This window comes from Rhodamnia argentea, chromosome 9, assembly GCF_020921035.1.
Source record: "Rhodamnia argentea isolate NSW1041297 chromosome 9, ASM2092103v1, whole genome shotgun sequence".
Lineage (NCBI taxonomy): Eukaryota > Viridiplantae > Streptophyta > Magnoliopsida > Myrtales > Myrtaceae > Rhodamnia > Rhodamnia argentea.
In genome coordinates, this window is record NC_063158.1 from 26,173,613 (window position 1) to 26,180,348 (window position 6,736).

Genomic DNA, 6,736 nt, shown 5'->3' on the forward strand with positions numbered 1-6,736 from the left:
CTTCCCAGATACTCCTCTACATCTTGCAGCGGAAGTCGGAAAAACCCACGTAGCCATGGAGATAGCCATCTTGAAGCGGTCGTTCACTCGGGAGCTGAATCCGGAGGGTTACAGCCCTATACACTTGGCTTTGCAACACTTGGCTTTGCAACACGAGCATTATCAAACCGTGAGGGTACTGATGACCCTCGACCCCAAGTTGATCCGAGTCCGAGGACGAGGCGGGATCACCCCTTTGCATTATGTGCTCTTTCTTAAGAAAATAACAACATCAAAATAAAATTATCATATATATATTTTTTGATAATCCAGGATCCGCCAGTCGTAATCGGGTCAACTCACCACCACCCGAAGGGCGGCGAAGACCCTTTCCGACTGCGACTATACCTGGAGGGAGGCTAGCCCCGCAGCCCATCAGCAAGGGCCCCCCACTTAAGTCCGAGAAACGCGTTGGGAGGGTTTTGAACCTTCGACCAGCTTACGCCTTAAGGCCAAAGAGCTCAAAGCTCACCAAACGCGCCATGCCCGTGGTGGGTAAGTTAGAATGTTATGTAAGTATAATTTACATGTATTGGAGAATAAGGGTCATTTCAATATTTTCACAATTTCTAAGAAAAGATAAGAGATTTAAGGAATATTTGACAATTATTTGACAACATTAATGTTGGATAAATTACGCGTGACTTGACCGAATGATTAGATTACATTTTCCCTTAGAAATTTAGGACGACATTGATTCAAAAAACTGGTTTAGGACTTCCTAACTAATTTTCAAAGGTTCTGGTGGAACCGAAAGCAAGCTATAAGGAAATTTTTTTTATTTTATTTTATAGTTTGGTAAGTTTTACCTATCTTTCCAATGAAGCAATTCTGAGCGGGAGATTAGAGATACATATACAATAATGTCATTGATTACGTGTCAGAGGCCAACCTTACTCATTGTTAAATTTCTTAGCAATCCAAGAAAATCCAATAAGGACATCCACTCAAAAAATAAGTATATTAACTTTTATACAGCACTCACTTACGTATCATAACTTTTTTTTTTCGATTACTTAAGTATTATAAAATTTTAAAAACATTAATCTTAAGTGCCATGCCACGTTGGATTCTCGCCATTTGGGATGAACGTCTTAAAAATTATATAATACTTGAATGATCGATTGTTTTGAAAGTTATAATACTATCACCAATCAATCGACATAGAAAGGGATGATTTTTAGCAAAGATCCAAACTACAAGGAAAAAAAAGCAGATGGGATACGGAGTATCGAGGTCATTAACCTAACCTTACTTAGGCCTTAACTAAACGTCAACGAATTCTTTGAGCATAGAAATGGATGATTTTCTGACCAGTCGCTGTTATCAATATCCATGTTTCCATCATTTCTTCCATTATTAATGGATAGACATTGATGATTTATCTGTTTTTTCACCCTTTGCCAATGCAAATGATCCTTTCATCATTTTTCATCACTAATGTATTAGTCCTAGTCCATCCTTTTCATCCTTTTCTTCACCATTAATGGACAAGCACTGATTAGGTACTAGCTCTAAATCTGCTCTTTGAACGGGCCAATTAAAACATATTTAAAATATAGAAGTAACATCATAACTAAATAAATTATTGGATTAGAATGTCAATAAATTATGTTCAAGTCCCCACGTCCTTTCTCGTCCCCACGTCCTTTATTCCACTGCTCATGGACAACCATGTGGAAAGGGGAGAGTCGTGGGAGACGGAGGGAAAGAGAGAGTAAATGAGAGTAGCTGGGGCAGCTGAGACATGGCCTTTAATGCGACAGCTCCCTCTTTCTGTATTTTACCGTTCCTTTACTTGACCGGTTCCCATCGTCAATGTCTATCTCCTTCTCCACCTCCTTTCGTCCATCGCTACTGGACAAACATCTAATACACGTACGACTGCCGTACTTAGGGCAGTTGTGAGAAAGAGAGATATTTAAAGGTGCGTTATATTTGATAACCTTTTTAATTTTCTATTTTTCTGTTCTTTTATTTTTTTGAAACGAAAAAAAAGAAATCTATTTATGTACGTCGATTAATTTTTCGTTTCCGAAAATAAATCAATGGCCATGAAATAGATTTGGAATAAAAATAAAAAATAAAAAAATAATTTTTTATTCTCAAGAACAAAAATCGAAATAATGTCATTTAAAAAAAAATAAGTTTAATGTAATTTAATGCCCATCTCTACAATCACAAATCCACTATCGGTCACCTGCCGACGCTAATTGTCACGGTCGCCCATCATCGCATGCCAAAAAACCAGTGGGGGTCTCTACCAATCGCCGCTCACCGCCGTCTATCACCCTCGTTCGATATAATTAATTTAGGGATGTACCAAACACATTTAATTTTTTTTAAGGAGTAAAAATTTTATACAGTTACCAAATGCGTTCTTTTGCTTAGAAACTTGTTTATAAAATAAAAATAGAAAAAACTATTTCTAAAAATAAATTATTCTCAAAAATAAAATATTACCACACGTACCACCTACCTAAATGAGATGGCGTTTCATGCCACAACTTCATCTTCTAGCATCCTCATAAATGTATGACAACTGATTGGAAAGAAGCTTACCAAACTTCAATTAAGCCTTAGCCGCGTGAGGCCATGTAGATGTCCCATTGAGAGATAAGTAGACGGGGATCTCGATGATTTGCCAATGTAAAGATTACATATTGAATAGCATTTTTGATAATGTTCTCCTTATTGGCACATTAGACGTGGGCTAACTTAGACCCTCATGTCTCACTAATATTAACCATTAATTGAAAATAAATCTTGACTTTTTCTGTAGCATCTTTCCTAGATTTGTTGATAGAAAGCCCCTCAAGGAGTCCCTTTAAGTGGAAAAAAAAAATCAGTTCACAGAATAAAATTGAAGTTGTGTAATCTTTATACCAACCATAATTACTAGATTAGACTGTGAAATAACGACCATAAAATTGCCGTTTGATGATATGGTTTAAATTTTGTTATTGTCTCTCTGTTCTTGCTCTTTTAAAAATTACATATTGATATGAGTTTAATGAAAAATTTTCCTGTTCTTGTCAAAGGGCAACATCGATTCACAGTTTTATTTGCTTCTTCTTCTGAGAAAGAAAAAACTGAGTCTCGCTCCAATAATGCATAGTGAACACTACAATTCTGACTCGGATGGGCGTACCATTCCAGGACATCTGCTTCGGTGGAGACTGATGGGAACTTGATGATACATCAACGGGGCTCGCAGGGACATGTGCGGCATTGGCCCACAAGTAGCTGTAGTTTACAAGACATGTGAGTGTAATTCTTGGGCCATCCAAGCTCTTCGAGATGCGTTGGTAATGTTCTTGAACAGAAGACATCATCTCTTCTTCACTTGACAGCACCAATTCTCCAGATAAAACCTTGGCCACCCACTTCGATTGGAACTCGCTAAGTTGTGGCGGAAAAGCCTAATCACGGTTGCGAGCGATCGAGATAATATGAAAATAGGGAATTAAACCCTAGCAAATACGTTTAATTGCTGTGGCAATTCTAAACTCGTGTTTTCATAAATTTAAATTATACGTATGGGATAACACATCCAAAACTGAAGTGTTCTCTTTCCCATTTTCTCTCTAGGCATTTTCACCTATTGTGAACGATTAATTCTTACATCTTTCAACTTAAACATTAGTTAATCAGTAACCGATTCTCTAAGTGCTGGAGAAGAAGTTGTTTGTTTGGCTCAAAACATGTACCAGCGCTACCTTTTGCTATTATACATCAGTTAACTTTCTTCTTGCAAAACCTTAATCTCTAGTTAGTCTACATGATGGGAGGGGAAAAAAAATTCATGAAAAGAAAATACCAGAGAGGGTATGCCAATGAAAGAGAGGCGAGGAGCTAGGCTTGGTGCGAAAACATGTTTATATAAAGGCCTAGAAATATCTCTGGTGTTGTTCCCGAAATTCCATTCGAAATCTTTCTTCTTCTTTATTTATGGTGAACAATTCATTGTCCTGTTGCTTGTGTAAGACAAGATATAAAAGATGGGAGATTCCGACCTAAACAATTTTATAGATAACAAACACATTTTCTTTAAAATATGATCCTCTTGGAATTTAGAACCAATATCTGCAAAAGCGATCAAAATTTCTTGCTTTAAAAAATGCATATCTACTATGACCCCCTTTTCTCTTCCTTCTTTATATTTCTATTATACTATCTAATTATATTTTTAAATCTTTTTGAGTTTAAAGGTACCAATTATATTCCTTCCGATCTTTTTGCACATTATGGGTCAATGTCATATTTTATTGAAGCTACAGTGTATCATTAGATTAAGTCTGCCTTTGTCTTATTAATCACAATCTAACATATTTATTTTTAAATTCATGTATTTTTTAGTTTTATGTTAGCTTTTATTTCTTTTTAAAAATTCTTTTTTGTCCCGATTCTCTTTTACTCATCTTAATAATTACGACCACATCCTTCCTTGAAAAGATGTGCCTCAACTTTGTTTATACATTCACCGAATTATGACGAGGTAATGTCATTTCTTCTCTTAGATATAGAATATATCTCGAAAGTTAATCGCTAGCAAGATGCTAGGCACGCCTCCTCAACCTTATCCATGTTACGGGGACCAAACCCGTTCCCTGGTGAACTTGCTTGGAATGAGTCGGGTAAGACTTGTTTGGGCTGATTTCCGAGTTAAATAGGCTTGGTTCTAGATTGGATTGTTAGGAATCGCGCACCAATTCCAAAATAACAATTCAAGTAAACAATCAACACTAGCAGAATATAATAATAAAATAACAGAATAAGAAAGAACACACCAAAGAACTCGCCAATGACTCACCAGATTACATATTTAATTTGATCTTCTTGATAATAATAGGGATAAGAGTAGAAACAGGACTTGAAGTTTGGGCAGCTTCAATTGAAGACTTTGAAAGTTTTTTTCGCCACCTAAGGACTTAGAATTTTTAAAAAGCTCCAATCAGATGCCGAGTCGGCCGTAAGTTGAATGCAAACGTTTGGAATTCTTATAACCCACGCAGTTTAAGAAGTTGCCATCGCTCCTCGTACCATGAAGGAGAGAAAGAACACCTATTCGGATCATTTTCCAGGAATAAAAAAGAATTAAAATAAAAAATTTAGAAATTAGATACTGATTAGGTTTGCTAGATTTTTTAGTGTTTATTCTAGTTTAGTTTAGTTTTATATTTTCCTAGGTTAGAATTCATATAGTTTAGGAAATTTTATAGACATTTTAGGTTAGCATAAGAAAAATGTGAAAATCTTTGGATAAAAATTGGACTCAAAATTGAATAAGTTCTTGGGGCTTTACGATAGGATTTTGGATATTCTTAGAGACAAGTGCTAGAAATGACCACAAAGACACACACACACACACACACACCACACACACACACACACACACACACACACACACATATATATATATATATATATATATATATATATATATATATATATCCAGCAAAGCCACTACCAGGTTATTTCTATTCCTGTTGATATTTGAGTTGTTTGTCTATTCAGATTTTTCCTCTCTCAATTTTTCTGTTCTAGTTTCATATCACGTTTCGTGATTTAAAGCCGAGTTGCCACTGTTACTGATTTGTAGTGCCGTGGCTGCCTCAAATTTATCGTCACTTGATCGTTAAGTTTGCTAATCACTGCACGACAAGTCCTTGGTATCAATCTGTGGTTTTGCTGGAAGAATAGGTTACGCTTTGTCTTTAATTATATTTGATTCAATGGACAACAAGATCGTTATTGGTAGACACCAAGGTGTGAAAAGAAGAGAATTGCCTGCAAAAGAGGAGAAGATAAAGGAAAGTTGGACCTATATAAAAGAAAAAAGGAAAGAAGAAATCTTTTTGACTATCTTTTTTTGAGTCTTTTTTATTATTAAAGCATGCTAAACAGTAAGCCACACAAGGGGTAATGATCAAAGTATTGTGAAAGAGCAACGTTATTGGTAGACACCGAGGTGTGAAAAGAAGAGAATTGCCTAAAAAAGAGAAGAAGATAAAGGAAAGTTGGACCTAAATAAAAGAAAAAAAAGAAAGAAGAAATCTTTTTGACTATTTTTTTTGTGAGTCTTTTTTACTATTAAAGCATGTTAAACAGTAAGCCACACAAGGGGTAATATGATCAAAGTATTGTGAAAGAGCAACGTTATTGGTAGACACCAAGGTGTGAAAAGAAGAGAATTGCCTCCAACAGAGGAGAAGATAAAGGAAAGTTGGACCTATATAAAAGAAAAAAAGGAAAGAAGAAATCTTTTTGACTATTTTTTTTTGTAAGTCTTTTTTATTATTAAAGCATGTTAAACAATAAGCCACACAAGGGGTAATATGATCAAAGTATTGTGAAAGAGAGGGTTTATGCCAAAATAAAAAGGAAGCCGCTAGCCCGACAGTCTAACAGTCTTGTCATTATTTTTAACCCTCCGATTTTTCAATTAATGAGTGCTTTATGAAAAACACGCGGTGATGGTGTGTGGATTTACGGTTAGAAATAACCGACAATCTTGTCGGACTATTAAGGAAGCATCTCCCAAATAAAATGGAAAAAGCACGACCCGGTTTGGCTTGCCAAATTCAATTAGTTGGCTAACCCATTTATACTAAATGCAATAGAAGTAGAGCCATTGCCTCTTCCAAGGGCCGGAAGTTCAAAACCATTCATCCTAAGGAGCAAATAGTTGGAGATG